Here is a 24,280-nt window from a genome sequence, read left to right as displayed (position 1 = left end):
TGATAACTAATACCAAAAAGCAAAAATTAAAAATCTAGAGTAGAGTTTGGAATTTCAAAAATACAATGTTAAAAAAAAGAAGAAGAAAAATAAAGAGAGAAAACAAACAAACCAACAAAAACAATGTCGCAAAAATTATAAAGAAAATACAGGTACAAAATTGATATCAAATACCAAAAAGCATAAGTTAAAAATCTTGAGTAGAGTTTGGAATTGCAGATATATGATGTTATATAAAAGAAGAAGAGAAAGAAACAGAGGGGAAAAAAAGAGAAAAAAAAAGTCACAGAAATTATAAAAAAAAAAAAAACTATATGTACAAAATTGATAACATATACCAAAAGGCTAAAATTAAAAATCTAGAGTCGAGTTTGGAATTTCAAAAATACGATGTTAAAGAAAAGAAGAAGGAAAAGAAAGAGAGAAAAAACGAATAAAGAAAAACAAACAAGGTCGCAAAAATTATAAACAAACTAAAGGTACAAAATTGACAACTAATACCAAAAAGCAAAAGTTAAAAATCTAGAATAGAGTTTGGAATTTCAAAAATACAATGTTAAAAAAAAGAAGAAGAAAAATAAAGAGAGAAAACAAACAAACCAACAAAAACAATGTCGCAAAAATTATAAAGAAAATACAGGTACAAAATTGATATCAAATACCAAAAAGCATAAATTAAAAATCTTGAGTAGAGTTTGGAATTGCAGATATACGATGTTATACAAAAGAAGAAGAGAAAGAAACAGAGGGAAAAAAAAAAGTCACAGAAATTATGAAAAAAACTATAGGTACAAAATTGATAACATATACCAAAAGGCTAAAATTAAAAATCTAGAGTAGAGTTTGGAATTTCAAAAATACAATGTTAAATAAAAGAAGAAAAAAAAACCCAAAAAACAAAAAAACAAAACAAAACACGGTCAAAAAATTATAAAATATATATATGAAGTTTGCTGAAGAAGGAAAAAAAAAATAGGGTCTTTTTTTTTTTTTGCAAAGTAATAGTTTTAAAAGTGAAAATTAAAGGACAATAGAGGACTTAAAATTTAAAAAAAAAAATTAAAAAAAAAAGAAAAAAAAAGAAAGATTGATCGTAAAAATAGTAAAAATATATCTAGGTCTTTCTCTGGTTTTGTTGTGAGTATTGTGGGTTCAGTTCATTTTTGGCTAGTTCCTTGGTCTGACTTATATTTCTCAAGATCTATAGGCCCCTTCCTATGCAGTCCGTAGTAACCATAGGGTTTTAATCTATGGCCTGTAGCTTCCAAGGCGTTTCCCTCTGTTATAGCTTCTTCTGTTTGCTGGTCTCTTCAGTGTCTGGTTCCCACCCTGACACAAAGGGGACGGTGGAGGACACTATTTTTTTTATTTTATTTAGGCTCACTTGTTCAGCTGCGCTGTGGGGAGGGAGGGAGGGATGCTGCAAACAGATAACACTGGCGTGCGCTCGCAGTGCCTCAGCCCCACTGGGTCTGTCCCCGCTCACGGCGCGTGTAGCCTCCCTGCCCACACTGCTCGGGCTCTAGGTTGTTCCGCCGGGAACAATCAGAGGCCGGCCCTGGGCTGAGCTCCCAGGTCCAAGCCGCTCAGGTTCAGGCACTCGGGTAGTCCTCAGGGGCGCAGACTCGGTTGGGCCTGCGTTTTGTGCTCTTCCAGATCCGAGCAGCTCAGGTGATGTGTTTGGCGGGCTCCAATGCTGCGACTTACCGCCTCCCCGCCACTCAGTTATCTGGTTGTAAAACCGGCGCACCTTCTCAGGCAGATGTTGACTGTCCAGACCCCCAAGAAGTTTTAGTTAGCAAAGAAGCCTGCTTACAGTTTTATAGATAGTGTCTCTCTTGGGCTGCGATTGCCCCCTTACGGCTCTGGCTGCCTGTCACCGGAGGGGGAAGGTCTGCAACCGGCTATCTCGGTTCAGTCCTTTGTTCTGTGCGCGGGCCTGGCGGTGTCTTAGGTTAGGGCTGGCTTTTCGCGTGGTAGATATCCCACAGTCTGGTTTGCTAGCCCAAATTATTTCACTCAGATCGCGCTCAGGACATTCGGGCCGATTCTTACTCTAAGGGACACAGGCTGCGCTGCGCTTCCCTGCCCAGCCCCCGCTTGCTAATGCCCTGTGCAGGCGTCTGCCCTGCTTCTCTGCTGGGGGAGTTACTGTAGGGCTCACAATCTGCGATTTTTAATTGTTAATTTATTTTTTTTCTCCCTTTTATGTTGCCCTCTGTGCTTCCAAAGCTTGGCACAGATTCGGCAGTGAGAAGGTTTCCTGGTGTTTGGAAACTTCTCTCTTTTTAAGACTCCCTTCCCGGGACGGAACTCCGTCCCTCCCTCTTTTGTCTCTTTTTTTGTCTTTTATATTTTTTCCTACCTCCTTTCGAAGAGTTGGGCTGCTTTTCTGGGTGCCTGATGTCCTCTGCCGGCATTCAGAAGTTGTTTTGTGGAATTTACTCGACGTTTAAATGCTCTTTTGATGAATTTGTGGGGGAGAAAGTGTTCTCCCCGTCCTACTCCTCCGCAATCTTGGCTCCTCCCCCCACTTCATTCCTTTTTATGGCTGAACAATAATCCATTATATGGACACACCACCATTTTATGTTTCCATTAATTTGCTGATGGATGTTTGGATTGCCTTCATTTTTGGGCTGTTATGAATAATGCTGCTGTGAACACTCATGTACCAATTTTTATAAGGATACATATTGCCATTTCTCTTGGGTATGTACCTAGGAGTAACATTGTTGGATCACATGGCAATAATACTTGACCATTTGTGGAACTGCTGGACTGTTTCCCAAAGCAGCTTTGCCACTTAACATTCAGCAGTATAAGAGGATCTTGGTTTTTCCACATTCTCGTCATACTTGTTTGTGTCTGTCTGAACACAGTCATCTTAGTAGGTGTGAAGGAGTATCTCACTGTGGTTTTAATTTGCATTTCCATGGTGGCTAATGATGCTATTCAATTTTTTTCATGCGCTCATTGGAAATTTGCATATCTTACTTGAAGAAATGTCTATTCATAATCTAGTGCCCATTTTTCCAGTTGTATCCATATACAATTGATATACAATAAGTATACATTTAAAGTATATAGTATAATGGTTTGACTTACATATATTGTGAAATGATTACCATGATAAGTTTAGTTAGTATTCATTTTAGAGACAATAAAAGGAAAATGATAATTTTTTTTGTGATAAGAACTCAGGATACAGTCTCTTAACAACTTAACTATAGTCATCAGGTTGTACAGTACTTTCCTGATACTTATTTATCTTATAGCTGGAAGTTTGTTCCTTTAAACCAGCTCTCTTCAATTAACCCTCACCTTTTCTTCTGGTAACCACCAATATAATCTTCTATTCCATGATTTTTTAAATATTAGATTCCTCATATAAGTGAGATCATATAGTAATTGTCTGTCTCTGTCTGACTTATTTCACCCAGCATAAGGCCTTCAAGGTCCATCCATGTTGCAAATGGCAAGGTTTCCCTTAAGGTTTTGTTTGTTTTGTTTCATTTGCTTTTATTCCTTTCTTTTCTAATGGCTGAATAATATTACATTGTGTGTGTGTGTACACACACACACATGTATGCCAAGACTTCTTTATCTATTCATCCACTGATGGATATTTAGGTGTGTTGCTTCCACAACTTTACTGTAAATAATGTTACTACAAATATGAGGTGCAGAGATGTTTTTCAAGTCAGTATTTTTGCTTCCTTTTGATATATTCCCAGAAGTGTACTGCTGGATCATATTCTAGTTCTATTTTTAATTTTTTGAGAAATTTTCATAATGCTTTCCATAGTGGCTAAACCAGTTTTCAAAAGATTTCCTTTTCTCCATATCCCCATAAGCATTTGTTATTGCTCATGCTTTTGATGTAGGCCATTCTAACAAGTGTGGGGGTGGTATATATCACTGTGGTTTTAATTTGCAGTCTCTATTAATTATGTTGAATTTTTAATGCACATGTTGACCATTAGTATATCTTCTCTGCAAAAATTTCTATCTAGGTCTTTGCCCATTTTTATAGGAATTTTTGCCTAATTATTGAGTAGTAGTGTGTGTGTTTTCAGTAGTGTCTGACCACTTTGCAATCCCATGGACTGCAGCCTGCCAAGCTCCTCTCTCCATGGGATTTCCTAGGCAAGAATACAGGAGTGGGTTGCCATTTTCTACTCCAGGGAATCTTCCTGACCAAGGGATCAAACCCGAGTTTCCTGGGCCTCCTGCATTGGCAGGCAGATTCTTTACCACTGAGCCATCAGGGAAGCCCCATTTAAGAGGTGAGGTTTTTTTTTTAAATATATTCTATACAAAAGTCCTTTATCAGATATGCAATTTGTAAACATTTTCTCCCATGCTACAGGTTATATTTTCATCTTATGTATGAGGAGGACTTACAAATAGCTGAGAAAAGAAGAGAAGCTAAAGGCAAAGGAGAAAAAGAAAGATATACCCATTTGAATGCAGAGTTCCAAAGAATATCAAGGAGATATAAGAAAGCCTTCCTCAGTGATCAATGCAAAGAAATAGAGGAAAACAATAGAATGCAAAAGACTAGAGATCTCTTCAAGAAAATTAGAGAGATACCAAGGAAAACTTTCATGTGAAGATAGGCACAAAAAAGGAAAGAAATGATATGGACCTAACAGAAGCAGAAGATATTAAGAAGAGTTGGCAAGAATACACAGAACTATACAAAAAAGATCTTTATGACCAACATAACCATGATAGTGTGATCACTCACCTAGAGCCAGACATCCTGGAATGTGAAGCCAAGTAGGCCTTCGGAAGCATCACTAAGAACAAAGCTAGTGGAGGTGATGGAATTCCAGTGGAGCTATTTCAAATCCTAAAAGATGATGCTCTGAAAGTGCTGCACTCAATATGCTAGCAAATTTGGAAAACTCAGCAGTGGCCACAGGATGGGAAAAAGTCAGTTTTCATTCCAATCCCAAAGAATGGCAGTGCCAAAGAATGTTCAAACTACCGCATGATTGCACTCATCTCACAGGCTAGCAAAGTAATGCTCAAAATTCTGCAAGCCAGGCTTCAACAGTATGTGAACTGTGAAATTCCAGATGTTCAAGCCGGGTTTAGAAAAGGCAGAGGAACCAGAGATCAAATTGCCAACATCCACTGGATCATCAAAAAAGTAAGACAGTCCCAGAAAAACATCTACTTCTGCTTGATTGATTACGCCAAAGCCTTTGACTGTGTGGATCACAACAAACTGTGGAAAATTCTTAAAGAAATGGGAATACCAGACCACTTTACCTGCCTCCTGAGAAATCTGTATGCAGGTCAAGAAGCAACAGTTAGAATTGGACATGGAACAACAGACTGGTTCCAAATAGGAAAAGGAGTACATCAAGGCTGTATATTGTCACCCTACTTATTTAACTTATATGCAGAGTACATCATACGAAAAGCCAGGGTGGATGAAGCTCAAGCTGGAATCAAGATTGCTGGGAGAAATATCAATACTCTCAGATACACAAATGAAACCACCCTTATGGCAGAAAGTGAATGAAGAGCCTCTTCATGAAGGTGAAAGAGGAGAGTGAAAAAGTTGGCTTAAAACTCAACATTCAGAAAACTAAGATCATGGCATCTGGTCCCATCACTTCATGGCAAATAGATGGGGAAACAGTGGAAACAGTGAGAGACTTTATTTTGGGGGGCTTCAAAATCACTGTAGATGGTGACTGCAGCCATGAAATTAAATGACGCTTGTTTCTTGGAAGAAACTTTATGACCAATCTAGATAGCATATTAGAAAGCAGAGATATTACTTTGCCAACAAAGGTCTGTCTAGTCAAAGTTATGGTTTTTCCGGTAGTCATGTATGGATGTGAGAGTTGGACTATAAAGAAAACTGAGCACCGAAGAATTGATGCTTTTGAACTGTGGTGTTGGAGAAGACTCTTGAGAGTCTTTGGGATGGACATGAATTTGAATAACCTCCAGGAGTTGGTGACTGAGCAACTGAGCTCATTTGTCCAACTCTGTGACTCCATGGACTGCAGCACGCCAGGCCTCTCTGTCCATTACCAACTCCTGGGGCTTACTCAAACACATGTCCATCGAGTCAGTGATGCCATCCAACCATCTCATCCTCTATCATCCCCTTCTCCTCCTACCTTCAATCTTTCCCAGCATCAGAGTCTTTTCCAGTGAGTCAGTTCTTCACATCATGTAGCCAAAGTATTGGAGCTTCAGCATCAGTCCTTCCAATGAATATTCAGGACTGATTTCCTTTAGGATTGACTGGTTGGATCTCCTTGCAGTTTAAGGGACTCTCAAGAGTCTTCTCCAACACCACAGTTCAAAAGCGCCAATTCTTCGGCACTCAGCTTTCCTTATAGTCCAATTCTCACATCCATACATGACTACTGGAAAAACCATAGCTTTGATGGACCTTTGTCACTGAAGTAAAGTCTCTGCTTTTTAATATGCTGTCTAGGTTAGTCATAGCTTTTGTTTCAAGGAGCAAGCGTTGTTTAATTTCATGGCTGCAGTCAGCATCTGCAGTGATTTTGGAGCCCTAAATGATAAGGTCTCTTACTGTTTCCATTGTTTTCCCATTTATTTGCCATGAATGATGGGACTGGATGCCATGTTCTTAGTTTTTTGAATTTAAAGCAAAACAAACAAACATATAAGCACAGAAAAGCACATCTAAAGTACAGAAGTTTTGAATTTTAAGTTATATTAATTTAATTTATTTTTATTGTTGTTGCTTGTGCTTTTGAAATACTATCTAGAAAACCATTGCTAATCCAAGATTATGAAGTTTAAGTCTATGCTTTTCTCATAGCTTCAGATTTTAGTTCTTTCACTTAGGTCTTTGATTCATTTTTAATTGATTTTTATATGCTCTCCGTTCAAGATACTTTCAAATTGTGGTACTGGAGAAGACTCTTGAGAGTGCCTTGGACTGCAAGGAGATCAAACCAGTCAAGCCTAAAGGAAATCAACCCTAAATCTCATTAAAAAGACTGATGCTAAAGCTGAAGCTCCAATAATTTGGCCACCTGATGAGAAGAGCCAACTCATGGAAAAGACCCTTATGCTGGAAAGGATTGAGGGCAGGAGGGGAAGGGGGTAAAAGAGGATGAGATGATTGGATAGCATCATCAACTCAATGGATATTAGTTTGAGCAGACTTTGGGAGACAGTGAAGGACAGGGAAGCCTGGCATGCTGTAGTTCATGGCGTCGCAAAGAGTTAGTGTTAGACACAACTTAGTGACTAAATAACAACAATGTTATCTGAGATGGGTTCCAATTTCATTCTTTTCCATACAGATGTCCCATAACCCCAGTATTCTTTGTTGAAAAAAAATATTCTCTTTCAATTGAATTGTGTTGATATCCTCGTTGAAAATTATTTGTAAGTGTTAAGGTTTATTTCTAGACTCTCAATTCTATTTCATTAGTCCATGTGGTTATCCTTAAGCCAGTATCACACTGTCTTGATTACTGTAGTTTTATAGTAAGTTTTTAAATTTGAAAGTGTAAAATTTCCAACTTTTTTCTTCTTTTTCAATATTTCTTTTGCTCCTCTGAGTTCTTAAAATTTCCATATGAATTTTAGGTTTCAGTTTGTCAATGTATGTAAAAGAGTCAGTTGGAATTTTGATAGACTGCTTTGAATCTATAGATCAGTTTAGGGAGTATTGCTATCTTAACCATATTGAGTCTTTTGATCCATGAACATGGAATGTTTTTCCATTTATTCAGGTCTTCTTTACTCTCTTTTATCAATATTTTGTAGTTTCCAAAGTATAACTGTTGCACTCCTTTTGTTAAATTTATTCCTAAGTATTTTATTCTTTTTGATGTTATTGTAAATTGACCTGTTTTTTAAATTTCATTGACTATTTGCTAATTGCTACTGCCTTCCCAGGTGGTGCAGTGGTAAAGAACCATCTGCAATGCAGGAAACACAGGAGAGTTGAATTCGATCTCTGGATTGGGAAGATCACCTGGAGTAGGAAACAGCAACCCACTCCAAGTATTCTTGCCTGGAAAATTCCATGGACAGAGGAGCCTCAACATGCTATAGTCCATGGGGTCACAAAGAGTCAGACACAACTGAGCGAATGAACACTGTATAGAATTACAGTTGATTTTTGATCAATTACATATTGATCTTGTTTTCTCAACCTTGTTGAATTTGTTCATTAATTCTAGTAGATTTTTAATGACTTTTGTCTGTCTTTATTTGTTGTTCTTTACAGTAATTCTCCTCTTTCAAGGTATATAACAAATTCAACTTTAAAAAAATACAATTGACATGTATTGTGTGACTGTTCTGTCACAATTCTTGATGCTCCTCAAGTTTACTAAGTGAATATTGCTTTAATGTACAGATGATAAAAGTAAACTTAGAAAATTTGTGTAATTTTCTTAAGACCAAAAGGTCAAAATGAAGATTTTTTCTATTTTTTTGTAGAGCATGTGAGAGATGAGGATTCATCATCTCTCCTTATATCACTTCAGTTCCTAGGCTTGTGCACACACACACACATACAAACACACTGAGGTTCATTTTTTGGTTAGACCTGTGCCACTTGGAATGTGTTCTCTGGTTGACTTCCTACCCATCAGTACTGATGCACTTGTTAACTATGTTGTCAAAAGATGTGCATAGCTTTAGAGTAAATTTCAATCCTTTTTATTACCATTTATAAATGGAGAACTAAGAAGAAGGTGTGTTTTGCCCAAGGTTACATAGAAAACAGTGGTAGAAGAATTGTCCTGGCCATGTCCATCTTCTTTTGGTCTGTACTAAAATCTATAGCCTTTTTCTTTTGCTAGATCTAGAAATTGTCCCTCATGCCATCTCAGAGATAAAATTGTAAAGGGAAATGTATCATCAAACAGCTGAATTCCCTAACAATGACTGAGAAAGACTAACAGTCATCTGTTTGGGACAAGACTTAATTCATATAATAATTATTTCAACAAACACTTACTGAATTCCTATTATGCTATTACACACCAGGTCATGAGTTAGGTGAAAGTGAAGTCGCTCAGTCGTGTCCAGCCCTTTGTCACCCCATGGACTGTAGCCTACCAGGCTCCTCCGTCCGTGGGATTTTCCAGGCAAGAGTACTGGAGTGGGTTGCCATTTCCTTCTCCAGGCGATCTTCCCAACCCAGGGATCGAACCCAGGTCTCCCGCATTGTAGGCAGACGCTTTACCATCTGAGCCACCAGGGAAGTTCAAGAGTTAGGTAAGGGGATACAAAGGTAAAGATATAACCCTTGTTCTCTACAAGTTTACAGCACAGTGGGAGATAAAGACAAGCTGACTATTTGTATACTGCTTGACAAGCTCTGGAAACTATGGGAAAATGTCAATCACTCATGTGTCAGGGCAGAGAATGATTTTATTCTTGGAGGGGAATATATGTAAACTGAAGTTAGAAATATAAAACAAAACAAAGGAAGTATAAGAAGGAGTGAGAAAGGCTAAAGAGAGTAAATATAGCAGTAGATAACATTTTGAGAAAGCATGACACATTGGAGAGCTTGAAGCCATTTAGCACAGCTGAAACAGGAGAGTAAAGGGCAGTATACGGGTAAGCATTGTGCACTCTATGCTTAGATCATTGCCTGGCATGTATTACACCCTCCATAAATATGTACTGCATGAATGAACACGTGATGGAGGTGGGTCTGGAAAAGGCAGGGATCAGATCAGGAAGGATCTGATACAATAATACGGCAAGTTTGAATTTTATTCTAAAGATACTAAGCCATAATGGATTTTCATCTGGAGACTGTGGCTTTTGTCAGATCTGCTCTCTGGAAATGTGGAAAATGGATTGGAGTTGGACAAGCTTGTGTATGATGAGAAGGTTGTTATAAAAACTTGGGTGAGAACTAAGGAATGGGGAAAATGGAGGAGGAGAAAAGATGCTGGTTGTAGAGAATGAGAACGTATTTAGCACTTGCTATCTGGATTTAAGGGTGGGCAGAGAAGTGGAAGGAGAGAAAGGTTTCCACTGATGTTTCTTCTAACTTGGAAATTCTCTGGACCTTGATATATCTTTATCAAGGCTCACGCAGTCGGTGTGGACTTCCTGGGCAGAGGGACTTATTGGGAGACTTTTGGTAACTGAAAGATGAATTAAGAGTTGAGAACAATAGTCTGGGATTCAGAAAACCTGACTCAATTCAACTAGTTGGGGGGGAGTCAATTCACATCTCAGGGCATCTCACCAAAAATGAGAATGAAGCATGGTAAACTAATAAGGATGGCAAAGAAATCTTTCCCCTCCAGCTTCTTCTTACTCCAGGGAGTGGCTTAGAAAGCAGCTCTTCCTTTCTCCTATCCACATTCCTTGCTATATTCTTAATCTAAATGTTATTGTTTTCTTTGGCCTAAATGATTTCCTAGTGTTCACTCTACTTCTTGTATAATATTCAACTCCACTTCCTGGCTTATGTTTGATATTCAATTTAAGCTGCTTAAGAAATTCAAGTGTCATTCACTTTGGCTTTGAAGGAGACATTCCTAATTGGCGATACATCTGCTCCTATTATGGGGTTCAATGTCAGTATCTTATATTTCAGTTATTTGAGGTCTGATCCTGGCTGCTATCAAGCACACAATATATAATATTTATATCAGTGATCAATGGGAAACTTCCCATTGAGTAAACAGGAATTAAAGGGGAAAGTGAAAGTGTCAGTCAGTCACTTGTGTATAACTCTTTACAACCTCCTGGACTGTAGCCTTCCAGGCTCCTCTGTCCATGGAATTCTCCAGGCTGGCTATCAGAGTGGGTTGCCATTCCCTTCTCCAGGGGATCTTTCTGACCCAGGATCAAGCCTGGGTCTCCTGCATTGCAGGCAGATTCTTTATCATCTGAGCCACCCGGGAAGCCCTAATAGGAATATAGCTTCCCAAACATAAAGGGAAGCCTGTTTCCTTTTCTCTTTCATGTATCCTTTTCATATAATAAGTGCTATTGGCCGAGACAAAAGAGAAATCTCTAAAAACTCATCTATATAACCTGAGATTTTACTTAAAGATGAAAATCAAATACAGGTAATAGATGGAATATACAAAATTGAAATTTTAGGTCAGGTGTATCTTGATCAGAAATAGAGCAATGGCTTTTAGTTTGTTACAGATTGTGTAGCTATTCCTGATTTTATAAAATGTGAGCCTTTCATCTAGAAATCCTTTTTTATATTTGGAAAAATGATAAATCCTTTGTGGTTTAACATGTTATTTGCTATCCACTTTACACCTTTTCTCACCTTTGGGAATGCTTCCAGATAAACATATGCATGGAATAAGGGGGAAATCTGAAGAAGAAAGACACCAAACACGTTTTTCATATCACCTTAGGCATTTACTGATGAGGTGGCTTAATAGGAAGGTAAAAGCTTTGCTAACCTGGATCTCCATTTTTTCAATAAAATAAACAGGAGGTGAACTTGGGTAGTAGAGAGTATTTAATTACTGCAGAGTTCTAAATGCTTATCTTAAAAAAAAAAAGCCAATGTGATTCAGATTTTTTTTCTAAAAAATATTCCCTTTTATATATAGAAGCAGATAATTTTAACAAAAGAAAACAAAATTGTTTACAATGCAGTGTTGCTTAGCCAAAAAATAGTTATTTTCTTCTCCGTGACCCTCAGTTCAGGAGAGCTCTCATCCTAGCTTCTCCGACTGTGTATCTTTGTACCTCTCGGTGTATCTTTGGGCTTTGCTGTCTTTTTCTGTCTACTTTTCTTTTTCTGCCTACTATATACCATGTGCTTTACATACACTCTCATTAAGCTAATACTGTGAAACAAAATATTAAGTCCTTTTCAGATCTGCTCCTACCTCTGCTTTCTTTCCTCAAGTAGGGAGAGACGTAGAAATGCACCATCCAATACTTAGGCTCGAATCTTAGGTTCACCACTTTTTACCCTCCTTCAAGTTGCACAATATGTACATGAGCCTAAGCTTTCCTAGGCATATACAGCAGTTTTTCATGCTTGAGCCTAATTCATTCTCACTCTAGGAGATGAAGTAATTAGACTGTGTCTGGAAGGATCCACTAGTTGAAGGGGGAAAATTCTGCCTTCAGTAGCCTTCCCTCAGACAGACCTCTGAATAGCATAGAAGTTACATTTCTTTCTTTTTCTTATTTATATTTGACTTTATCTGGAAAAGAGCTAGATTTGCCAGTCAATTGTTGGGCAGGGAAATAGGACTTTCTGTATGGATGGAAAAATTTTAATGAACCAGCACATTTTCCCCAGTAAGTTATAGTAAACTTTATTGGCTACTAAACATGGAACAACAGACTGGTTCCAAATAGGAAAAGGAGTACATCAAGGCTGTATATTGTCACCCTGCTTATTTAACTTCTATGCAGAGTACATTATGAGAAATGCTGGGTTGGAAGAAGCACAAGCTGGAATCAAGATTGCCAGGAGACATATCAATAACCTCAGATATGCAGATGACACCACCCTTATGGCAGAAAATAAAGAGGAACTAAAAAGCCTCTTGATGAAAGTGAAAGAGGAGAGTGAAAAAGTTGGCTTAAAACTCAACATTCAGAAACCGAAGATCATGGCACCTGGTCCCATCACTTCATGGGAAATAGATGGGCAAACAGTGGAAACAGTGTCAGACTTTATTTTTGGGGGGCTCCAAAATCACTGCAGATGGTGAATGCAGCCATGAAATTAAAAGATGCTTACTCCTTGGAAGAAAAGTTATGACCAACCTAGATAACATATTCAAAAGCAGAGACATTACTTTGCCAACAAAGGTCCATCTAGTCAAGGCTATGGTTTTTCCTGTGGTCATGTATGGATGTGAGAGTTGGACTGTGAAAAAAGCTGAGCACTGAAGAATTGATGCTTTTGAACTGTGGCTTTGGAGAAGACTCTTGAGAGTCCCTTGAACTGCAAGGAGATCCAACCAGTCCATTCTGAAGGAGATCAGCCTTGGGATTTCTTTGGAAGGAATGATGCTAAAGCTGAAGCTCCAGTACTTTGGCCACCTCATGCAAAGAGTTGACTCATTGAAAAAGACTCTGTTGCTGGGAGGGATTGGGGGCAGGAGGAGAAGGGGACGACAGAGGATGAGATGGCTGGATGGCATCACTGACGCAATGGACGTGAGTCTGAGTGAACTCCGGGAATTGGTGATGGACAGGGAGGCCTTGCATGCTGCGATTTATGGGGTCACAAAGAGTTGGACACGACTGTGCGACTGAACTGAACTGAAACCAACATCCATTGTTTCCAAGTAGTACTACATTTTATTCAGATTTCCATGTTTAACTATGTAGCCATGTGATTTAGGAGAGCTAGACTCCATTCTCTTGTGTGAATTCTGATTGGTCTAAGCTATTTATTTTAACATCATATTCTTTTGCTGATTGGCTTGAGCATGAAAAAGATAGATACTTTAGGTCAATGGGTCGTGGGGAGATATTTATGGGGACTTCTCATGATAATGAGACAATAAAGAATGGAGTGAACATGGTGAAGATGATAGAAAAGACATATGCCAAGAATCTAGGTCATGAAGCTATCACTTTACTACTGAATCAACTAATCTCAAGGGGTAATGCATGTTCTTTATTAAGCCACTTGATGGAGTTTTCAATTATGTACAACTGAAAGTTATGAGTTGCCTAGTCACCTCCTTTAACTGTAGAAATGAAGGAGTGGCTTATTTTCCCGTTAAAGCTCCCAGGCAATTTCTGCTTCTGGTTGTGTAGCTGCTGATAAGTCAGAGAGGTTAGTGATATGAAATGTAGAGTAAGTGGTCCAGGTGTGACTGGCCTAGGAGGTCTATCTATGAGTTTCTTTAGGTAAAACTGGAATAAAATTCATATGACAGGACAAACCACCACACTCATGGCATGGGGTCAGTAGCAGTTTGAGATAATGTTTTATCTCCTCATACAATTCAGAATTAGTTACATTTGGTTTAAATCACTATTCCACAATTTCTTTAAGCAAGTGGTTTTAAGTTTATTCTTCAGAAAAACAACAAAAATAATATCATATAGGATGGTTTTGACAATTGTGATAAACATAGAAGTAATTGGCTTCCTCAATGGCTCAGTGGTAAAGCATCCACTTGCCAATGCAGGAGACGTGGGTTCAATCTCTGGGTCAGGAAGATGTCCTGGAGAGGAAAATGACAACTCACTTCAGTATTCTTGCCTGAGAAATCCTGTGGACAGAGGAGACTGGTGGGCTACAATCCAGGGGATTGTAAAAGGATCTGACACAACTTAGCAACTAAAAAAAAATATACAAAAGTAATAGCATAGTGTTCAGAACATAAAAATATCCAATACTTGTTAGTTACTCCCACCACCATCATCGTCATCCTAAAGTTGAAATGAAACTTATACCCACAAATAGGCAATGTTGGTGAACAATTTCTTGAAATGTGGTAAACTAATAGTTCTATTTCTGTGAATAATGAGCTGTCTCCTCCAATAATAAATACAGTAATGATAATGACTATACCTTATTAAAAGCTCACTATGTACTGGATATTGCATTAAGCATCATTTGTGCATTATCTCATTAAAACCTCCTAACAACTCTTTGAGGTAGTTATGATGACTACTAACACCATACCTGTTGTCAATATGAGGAAATAGACACAAAGCAGAAGTAACTGTCCTAAGTTAAGGCTAGTGAAGTGCCAGAGCCAGGGTTGAACCAAGGCAGTCAAGATTTGGAGGGCATAATTTAAAAACATTATGCTTTCTAGTTTATGCAGCTCAATACCAGAAAAACAAACAATTCAATCAAAAAGTGGGCAGAAAACCTAAACAGTCATTTCTCAAAAGATATACAGATGACTATTAAACACATGAAATTATACTCAGCAATGTTCATTAGTGTGTGTGTCTGTATGTGTGTGTGTGTGTTTGTGTGTGCTCAGTCATGTTCAACTCTTTGCCACCCCATGGATCATAGCCCACCAGGCTCCTCTGTCTATGGGATTTTCTAGGCAGGAATACTGGAGTGGGTTGTCATTTCCTTCTCCAGGAGTTCTTCCTGACCCAGGGATTGAATGGGAGTCTCTTTCATCTCCTGCATTGGCAGGTGGTTTCTTTACCACTGAGCCACCTGGGAAACCCTTAGTAGAGAACTGTAAATCGAAACTACAATGAGGTATCAGCTCACACTGGTCAGAATGGCCATCATCAAAAAATCTACAAACAATAAATGCTGGAGAGGGCATGGAGAAAAGGGAACCCTCTTGCGTTGTTGGTGGGAATGTAAATTGATGCAGCCACTATGAAATGCAGTATGGAGATTCCTTTAAAAACTAGGAATAAAACTAGTGAGTAGTATAGGTGTTAAAAGCCATGAAGGATCTAAGATATAACCGGACTTGCAAGCTATCATTAACCTGCTTCCATTTCTGGGATGCTGGTAGAAGATGCTAGTTTCCTGGCTTAGAGACAAAGCTCATTGTATTAATGAGAGCAATAAATAGCTAAAGTATCAGTGTTTTTGTACCAATTTTACAGAGTGCTACAGAGAGGGACAAATGATATCTGTACACAGAGTGGGTGGAATTACAGGAGATAAAGCCTGAGTTTAGGGTACCTGAATCTTTTCCAATGGGTAGTAAACATGCCTACCCTTTACTTGGAGGGAAGAAGACATGGTCTTTATCTTTCAAGACCATATAAACATCCTTGAAAGATAGTCCAAAACAAATGGAAGTCAATGCCTTCCTCACAAGATATGGAGAAACTCAAGATACCAACAATTATTACTCTAATTTTACAAATGAGAAGGGTAAGGTCCAAGTTGATGTAAGTTGCTCATGGTTACATGGCCAGGTTCTAATTTCCACTCTGCTTCTTTTTTGCTCTGTGACCTTGCTTAATTTATGTACCCTGACTATTCTGCTTTCTTACTGTCTTTATTAAGTCATCTCCTCCCCTTTCCCATTTACTTATATCAACCTGTACCACTTCTCACCTGGATCATTGTACCAGCTTCTAACTGCCCTACTCTTGCTCTCCTTCGAGCATTCCTAAAGATTGCAGCCAGAGTCTACTTTCTAAAATGCAAATCCAATCATATGATTCCCCATTCTTAAAATCCTCTAATGACTCTCCTCTTTGCACAGTGCTTACCATGGTGTATGTTATCCTTACTCATTCATTCCCTGCCTGTCTTTCTTAGAAGCATTCTTGCCATAACTAATTACGGTTCATATTTTTTCAAGCTCCACGTGCCCATCTTGTGGTCCCCCTTGCTAGGAAAGCCTTTTCTCCTAGTCCAGTTGGAAATTGCTGTCATAGCTTTAGAATCTTATATATTGAATTTCCTCAGTGAAGATTTGTCTGATTCCTTCCCTCTCATCAAATGGATTAACACTCCCTTCTTTTTTCTATTTCCTTCTTCTGCCTTTCACCTCCTTAAGTTTTTTGCTCTTTTCTCCTTTCTTGTATCTTACCAAATCAGATTCCATTAACTACCTGTGCCCTGCTAATAGCAAAGACTCCATAAGCCCCAGAACCATGTACATATATTACTGTGGTTTATAGACTCACCATCTTCTGCTGTGAAGTCTTATCCTGGTCTTTCTCAGCACTGAGTGGTGATTTGACCCCTTCAAAAAATGTAGAGATCAGATCAGTCCTGGGTAAGGATAGAAGTGGGGATTGACTTGAATGGACATAAGGACAACTTTTGAGTTAATGAAAATGATTTATAAATTGGTTATGGTACTGGGAGCACTTCAGATAGATGAGATACAAGCTGAAGTTGTTGGGTGAAACTTCTAAGGCAATCTGCTTTAAAAAAAAAAAAAGTGGTGGTGGGGGGCAGCTCCAGCTAGTATGTGTCCCACTGACTCTTACCTTCTTTCTTTATGCCTGGATCTTGGAAGCAACGGTGAAGGTAGAGCAACCATCTTATCACAATGAGGCAATAAGCAGATGGGAAAGATGATAGAGCAGAAAAGAGAAGGAGTCTGAGACCCTGATGAAAACTTTTTTAGCATACCTGGATGACCTACCTCCAGGTACCTCAGTTGCCCTTAAATGGTTTAATCCACGGCTTTGCAGATTCACTTGTAGTCAAATAGTTTCTAACTGACATATTTTTGAAGTTGTGTGTCCACATTCATGAAGTCCAGAGGATCAAAGGGTAACACACTCAATCAGTGAACCTCAACCAACTTATCTGGGATTTTGACTCAAATCATTCAAAATCATTTGCTTGCCTTACTCTTTTCATAACTGGCAGAACTTTACTTTCCAAATATCCAGGTATTTGCTTTTAGTTTTCTTTTTCCTGTACAGGTATAGATGCATCTTTCTTGGTCACAGGTTTGCTGTTCAGATGGAAATCAAGCCCTCCCCAGCTCTACAAGGTGAAGCAGGCTTTAATGTAATCAGTTTAGGCTAGCCCTGGAGAGTTCCTTTGTTCTTTGTTTTTATATAAAAATCTGTCAACCGGAACCAAAATAAATCAATATTGGCTAAACATTGAAGTTCCTATTTTCAAATTTCTTTGGACCCCTCAAGAAATCTGAAAATAAGAATTAAAGAGATTCCAGAAGGAGTCCTCATGGAGGCTGAGAGGGGGATCAGGGCTGCCCTGGGGGTAGTTGCAGAGAAAAGCATGTGTTCTTCATTAAACTTGACCCTGCCTGCCTCACCAAGTTTACTCGAGGCCCTGACTCTGTCCTAGTCATGGCACAAGGGAGGTCTCAGGTACTGCTGGGCTTGGTGCCTCTCACTTCTATTCCTAGCCGAAAGACTCACAACTTTCACACACTTGAGATGGAATCTATTCCATAGGAAGACATTTCCAAAATTTTTTCTCCATTAGCAAAGAGTTAAGTGCTTTAACCTTTACCTAATGATTCTCTAAACAAAGCCTCCTCACCTCTCTCTCCTCCCTGAAGCCACTTCAGTTCATTTTTCCTACCAGCACTGAGCCCCCCTCCACTCCATGCCCATCAGTTTACAACAACTGGGAGCACCAAAAGGAAGAATGTTTGTCCTATCCTTAGAGGCTCCAGAGATATCACAGTCTCCTGGGCTGGTGGAGTGTTCCCATAGGTCAACCTCAATCCAGATCTGGGCGGGCAACTGTTGGGAATCACGTGGTCAACGCTTTATCAAGGAGATGCTGCTGCTGTCAACCTGGGGAGGTTGGGAGCTTGTGTTCTGATTCTATTCTGCAGATGAGTCTGATGCAGAGCAGGATTCCTAAGGGGCTCAGAATCCTCTAGTCTGGTAAGATGGTTTTGTTTGCTGCTCCCTGCTATCTTATTCTTGTCCACCTTTGCCAGATCCTCCTCTTGCTCCACTCTTATTTAAACCAAACTCTAACTTTAGTCCCTAGAGCTGAAGTCAGTTCTAACCATCTTCATGAAGCCATCAGTTTCCATTCTGCTTTGATGATACCTCTTTCTCTGAGCTGTTTGATGTTGTGCCCTCACTGCATTTGGGGTGAATCCACAGAGCCACGGTAATTTCTCTTTGTCATAAATATGTTTTGTCTCAGTTATCCAAGTGTAAGCCCTTATAGGTTGTACATCTTATTTCTGGTCTTTTATTGCCTAAGACCATGCATGACTGAGACATGATCTCAAACATGGTTGGGACAGTCACTGCACTGTGCAATCTATGACATTTGGCATTGTGCAGGCATGGATTCTGCTCTCAGCTGAGCAATATCTAAGATCTATGACTTAGTCAGATACATAAATCCCCCAGGTCTCAGTTGCCTTTGCTGCAAAGTAAAGATCTTAGCACAGAAACAGGTTCCCAAAAATTGTTGAATAAATGATCATTATTAGGTATGATAGACTTGGTGCTTGTTTTTCTTCCCCTTCTTTTATCTCCTTCACTCTTTGAACAAATTTCCTATTGTTGGTATGAAAAGAGTTTGGAGATGGTAATACAAAGGTGATATGTAACCTACAGAGGCAGGTATGTTGCAGCTGTCATAGACTACATACCATGTGACCCCATTACTTTTGAAAATGAGACACAGTCACACCATGTATGCATTTAGCATACATACAAGCTTAGTGCTTAAGAAGCAGCTGTTTCTCTTTAGGTAGATACAGCTGGATTATTCTGATACCAGGTCAGCAATGTTGATCTCTTCATAGCTTCCTTAGAAAGACAATCATATGCATGGTAAATTAAGATCAGTAACAGATTCAGTTCAGTCACTCATTCGTGTCCGACTCTGCGACCCCATGAATGGCAGCATGCCAGGCCTCCTTGTCCATCACCAACTTCCGGAGTTCACTCAAACTCATGTCCATCGAGTTGGTGATGCCATCCAGCCATCTCATCCTCTGTTGTCCTGTTCTCCTCCTGCCCAAAATCCATCCCAGCATCAGAGTCTTTTCCAATGAATCAACTCTTCACTTGAGGTGGCCAAAGTATTGGAGTTTCAGCTTTAGCAGCAGTCCTTCCAAAGAACACCCAGGACTGATCTCCTTTAGAATGGACTAGTTGGTCCTTGCAGTCCAAGGGACTCTCAAGAGTCTTCTCCAACACCACAGTTCAAAAGCATCAATTCTTCGGTGCTCAGCTTTCTTCACAGTCCAATTCTCACATCCACACAGGACTACTGGAAAAACCATAGCCTTGACTAAACGGACCTTTGTTGGCAAAGTAATGTCTCAGCTTTTGAATATGCTATCTAGGTTGGTCATAACTTTCCTTCCAAGGAGTAACTGTCTTTTAATTTCATGGCTGCAATCACCATCTGCAGTGATTTTGGAGCCCCAAAAAACAAAGTCTGACACTGTTTCCACCGTTTCCCCATCTATTTCCCATGAAGTGATGGGACTAGATGCCACGATCTTTGTTTCCTGAAGGTTGAGCTTAAGCCAACTTTTTCACTCTCCTCTTTCACTTTCATCAAGAGGCTTTTTAGTTCCTCTTCACTTTCTGCCATAAGGGTGGTGTCATCTGCATATCTGAGGTTATTGATATTTCTCCCTGCAATCTTGATTCCAGCTTGTGCTTCCTCCAACCCAGCATTTCTCATGATGTACTCTGCATATAAGTTAAATAAGCAGGGTGTCAATATACAGCCTTGAGGTACTCCTTTTCCTATTTGGAACCAGTCTGTTGTTCCATGTCCAGTTCTAACTGTTGCTTCCTGACCTGCATACAGGTTTCTCAAGAGGCAGGTCAGGTGGTCTGGTATTCCCATCTCTTTCAGAATTTTCCACAGTTTATTGTGATCCACACAGTCAAAGGCTTTGACATAGTCAATAAAGCAGAAGTAGATGTTTTTCTGGAACTCTCTTCCTTTTTCCATGATCCAGCAGATGTTGGCAATTTGATCTCTGGTTCCTCTGCTTTTTCTAAAACCAGCTTGAACATCTGAAAGTTCACAGTTCATGTATTGCTGAAGCCTGCCTTGGAGAATTTTGAGCATAACTTTACTAGCATGTGAGATGAGTGAAATTGTGCGGTAGTTTGAGCATTCTTTGGCATTGCCTTTCTTCGGGATTGGAATGAAAACTGACCTTTTCCAGTCCTGTGGCCACTGCTGAGTTTTCCAAATTTGCTGGCATATTGAGTGCAGCACTTTCACAGCATCAACTTCAGGATTTGAAGTAGCTCAACTGGAATTCCATCACCTCCACTAGCTTTGTTCATAGTGATGCTTTCTAAAGCCCACTTGACTTCACATTCCAAGATGTCTGGCTCTAGGTGAGTGATCACACCATCGTGATTATCTGGGTCATAAAGATTACCTCTCCTTAATTAGGTATGCATCATGCAAATATAAACATGTATCTAAAAGCAGCTAAACAGAGAGAGTAAAGAAAGAAAGAGGTCTTACAGATCTTTGCTACTCAAAGTGTGATCCACAGGCCAGCAAAATGGGCATCAGCAAGGAGCTTGTCAGTAACGCAGAATCTCTGGCCCCATCTCAAATCTATTGACTTAGAATCTGCATTGTAACAAGATCTGCAGGTGATGTGTACCCATGCTAAGTTTGAAGAGAGGCTGCTTTAGAGAAAGTTTAAAAAATAATGAGAATAAGAGGTCTAAGACACTATTCAGTCTTTCCCACAAGCTTGAACTGATGTCACGCCCTGCTTGACTTCCCTCCACACTCAAAATAGGAGGCCACTTTATTTCTTCACTTATGCTTTGTGGGAATCATTAATAGAAGTGGAATCAGTCATTGTTCTCATGCTCCTGCTCCTCAGTTTCATCAGCTACCACACTTGCTTTAGGTAATAGTTTCTAGAGGGACGAGATTATGACTATGTTGGACCCATTAACATTTATATCTCCCAGTGGTGGTAAAAGTAGATAGGTTTGCAATTCATTCATTTGTCAGTGATTTTACTGAGCATCCAGGCATTGAGTTAGGCCCAGAAGAGAAAAAGGATAATGGGAGATGGCCCTTGCTATTCTTGATGAAGAAGGCAGCTGTCATGAGCATATGAGTCTGGCCTAGCGGGCAATGTGACATGCAGTAAAGAAGAAGTGTTTTGAATTCCACAGTGAAATTTCTGACAAAGGCCATCTTTCCTTTTCCTGCTTTGTAGAAAGGAAGACCTGAAGAGGCAGCAGTTGGAATGAAAAGACATGTGTGAAAAACCTCTGTGATTCTGACTCACAAGATTCCTCTCCTCTGTGGACAGGCTTTCTTCTCAGAGGGACAAAATTGCTTCCTACATCTTTATTAACCCTTAATTCCAGAGACCAAAAATGATGTCTTTAAATTTATTTCCTCCTAAACTAAGATTAATAGCTTGCCTTGAGTTCATTCGTCCTGTTTCTCTACTTCGGTTTTTAAAAGTATTTCACAGCATCTCTGCTAGAGTTAGATCAGAAAACAAAGAAATAAACCTTATCAGTGATTTCTCCCAATATCTGCCAAATGCCATAGAAGAGATGTTTTGATTAGGCAATTTTCATTACTAAAAACACTATAGCACAATAAATTAATTCAATGTTGTGCACTTATCTATTAGACACATTACTATAGGAGTATAAAAATGTTAATTATTCATTATCATCACTCTGATTATTTGTTGTGGCTGATAATTACATTGAATATATTTTATATCAGTAATAACCTTCTGTCTACATTTACAACATGTCGTATCTTGGGGGCTTGTCAAGTTTTTTCCCCAAGCCTTTCCTTTATTAAGACACAGACCTCAGGAGTACATAACCTTTATGTTGAAGACTGATTTTCTTCTTTCATATAAAGAGCAAATATTATAGATTAATTAATCCAGGATGATTATAATTTAATCACTCTTCCTCTGACTCCACAAGGGATTTGGCTTTTATTCAGTTGCTCATTCATATTGTTATGAAGAATAAATGCAGTCATAAAATATTTGTGTGCTATGAATTCACAGAACAACTAACTGAGAACCTGGAGAGGAATGACTGCCAGCCAGTCACCCACTTGAATCCCATGCCATGTGTCTCAGCCTCAAATACAAGCTAATGACCTCTAAATAAAAAGTCTGGACCAATGCAGGAGAACTTGGCCTTTGACTTGACTGGATTGGGTGTAGTTCAACCACAAGCAAAATATTTCAGTCCCCTAAAATTTACTGAGCACTTACTGGGCACTGATACTGTGTTAAATTCGAGAATAAGCTACCTACTCTTGCTTGATCTTGAAACCATTATTTACTGTTCTGTCTCCTGATTTCCTCATTTGTAAAATAGGACAATAATAATAGAACCCACTTCACTGGACAGTGATGATTAAGTGGGTTAATAATAATTGTTGAAGTGCCTTGAATGGTGCCTGGCACTGGGCAAGCATTCAATAAACCTAAGCTGTAGTTATTATTATTATTCATATGTCTGTCTTGTCAAGATGGACACAGATGTATGAGAAGTAAGGCACATACACGACTAATTGTGCAAATACAGTGATCAAAGTCTGTTGAAAGACACAGATGTAGGATGCGGGTGTGATGGGTGAGGAAAGACTTCCAAAAGGAGATCTTTGGAGCTCACTCAGAAAATGAAGGCACTGCTGTGTTGAGTGGATCCACCGAGGGGTGGTAGAGGGGGTGGGGGTACAATTTCCAGAAGACGAAGAGCTGTCCATGAAGGCTGAGAAACTTGTGGGGACGGAGCAAGATGGCTAGATTAGCAAGGACCAAATTCCATAGAGACTTACATGGGGAACTGACAGTTGGGACTTCAGCCTGAAGGCATGAACCGTGAAAGAGTCTTCAGCAGGAGAGTCACAGATAAAATTAGCATCACTGCAGCCTGGAGTGTGAAAGGGATGGTAGCTAAGAGTCTGGAGAAGACCTAATGACAGCACCTGGCAGGAGCTATGAGGTCTCAGCTGAGGCAGAGAAATGTGAGTTCATGTGCAGAAGTTGTGTGTGTGTGCATGCTGAGTCACTTCAGTTGTGTCCGATTCTTTGCAACCTTATGGCTTGTAGCCCTCCAGGCTCCTTTGTCCATGGGACTCTCCAGGCAAGAATCCGGTAGTGGGTTGCCATGCCTTCCTTCTGGGGATTTTCCCAACCCAGAAATCAAACCCATGTCTCTTATGTCTCCTGCATTGGCAGATGGGTTCTTTAGCAGGAGTGCCACCTAGAAGCCCCACAGAAGTCGTACAGAGGTATGACATTGGAAGATGGGAAGGAAGGTGGAGTAAGTATTACAAGTGAAAGTGCAAGGTAAAGTAACAACAAGGAACTTATCCTGCTGCACTAAACACCTTACCTGCATTGCCCCATTAAATCCTGGCAGAAGTTCAGTGAGGAAAATGCCCTTAGGATCTCCATTTTACAGATGAGAAAATGAAGGCTCTGACTGTTTCATACCAGGACTACAGAGCAAGAAGTGGTAGCTTTGAATTCTAGAACATCCCCCTTTGATTTTCAAGGTTAATGAGCAATATGATTTTTGTCACTTTGTAGTGTTTTATTCCACATCTTCTCCAGGAACCATCAGAGCCCTCGGGTGGGGCTGCTGCCTGTGTGTGGCAGAGAATTCACTGGAAAACCTGCCCAGATTTTGAGCAGCTCTGGTTATGTGTCATATAAAATGTACATTTTAATCCCCATAGGAAACGGCTGCTCCTCTGAAGTGAGCGTTTTTTCTTTCTAGACAAGGAGAAGCCTGAACCTCAGATGCCTGGTACATCTCCCATCTATAGAAGACACCCTGGGCAGTGGCTTCTTTGCCTGCAGGAGCAGCAATGCCAGTGTGTGCAGGGGGGCAGAGTGAGGCTTAGGGCTGGGGGTGGGGGTAGGGT

At 39.6% G+C, this 24,280-nt stretch overlaps 1 long non-coding RNA gene across 2 annotated transcripts; it reads right to left on the bottom strand.

Moving 5' to 3' along the window:
* Positions 1-14,028: 14,028 nt before the first annotated feature.
* LOC129646538 (uncharacterized) lies at positions 14,029-17,233 on the bottom strand. 2 transcript variants are annotated; one of them, XR_008712011.1, is made up of 3 exons: positions 17,049-17,233; positions 16,582-16,640; positions 14,029-14,222 (listed from the first exon to the last, which is right to left on the bottom strand). It is a non-coding gene; the product is annotated as an uncharacterized LOC129646538 (long non-coding RNA). The 2 variants fall into 2 exon arrangements; XR_008712010.1 differs by lacking the exon at positions 17,049-17,233 and adding an exon at positions 16,891-17,036.
* Between the last annotated feature and the right edge of the window lie 7,047 nt (positions 17,234-24,280).

The sequence above is a fragment of the Bubalus kerabau genome, chromosome 3, assembly GCF_029407905.1.
Source record: "Bubalus kerabau isolate K-KA32 ecotype Philippines breed swamp buffalo chromosome 3, PCC_UOA_SB_1v2, whole genome shotgun sequence".
NCBI lineage: Eukaryota > Metazoa > Chordata > Mammalia > Artiodactyla > Bovidae > Bubalus > Bubalus kerabau.
This window is presented reverse-complemented; position numbering and strand designations above follow the sequence as displayed.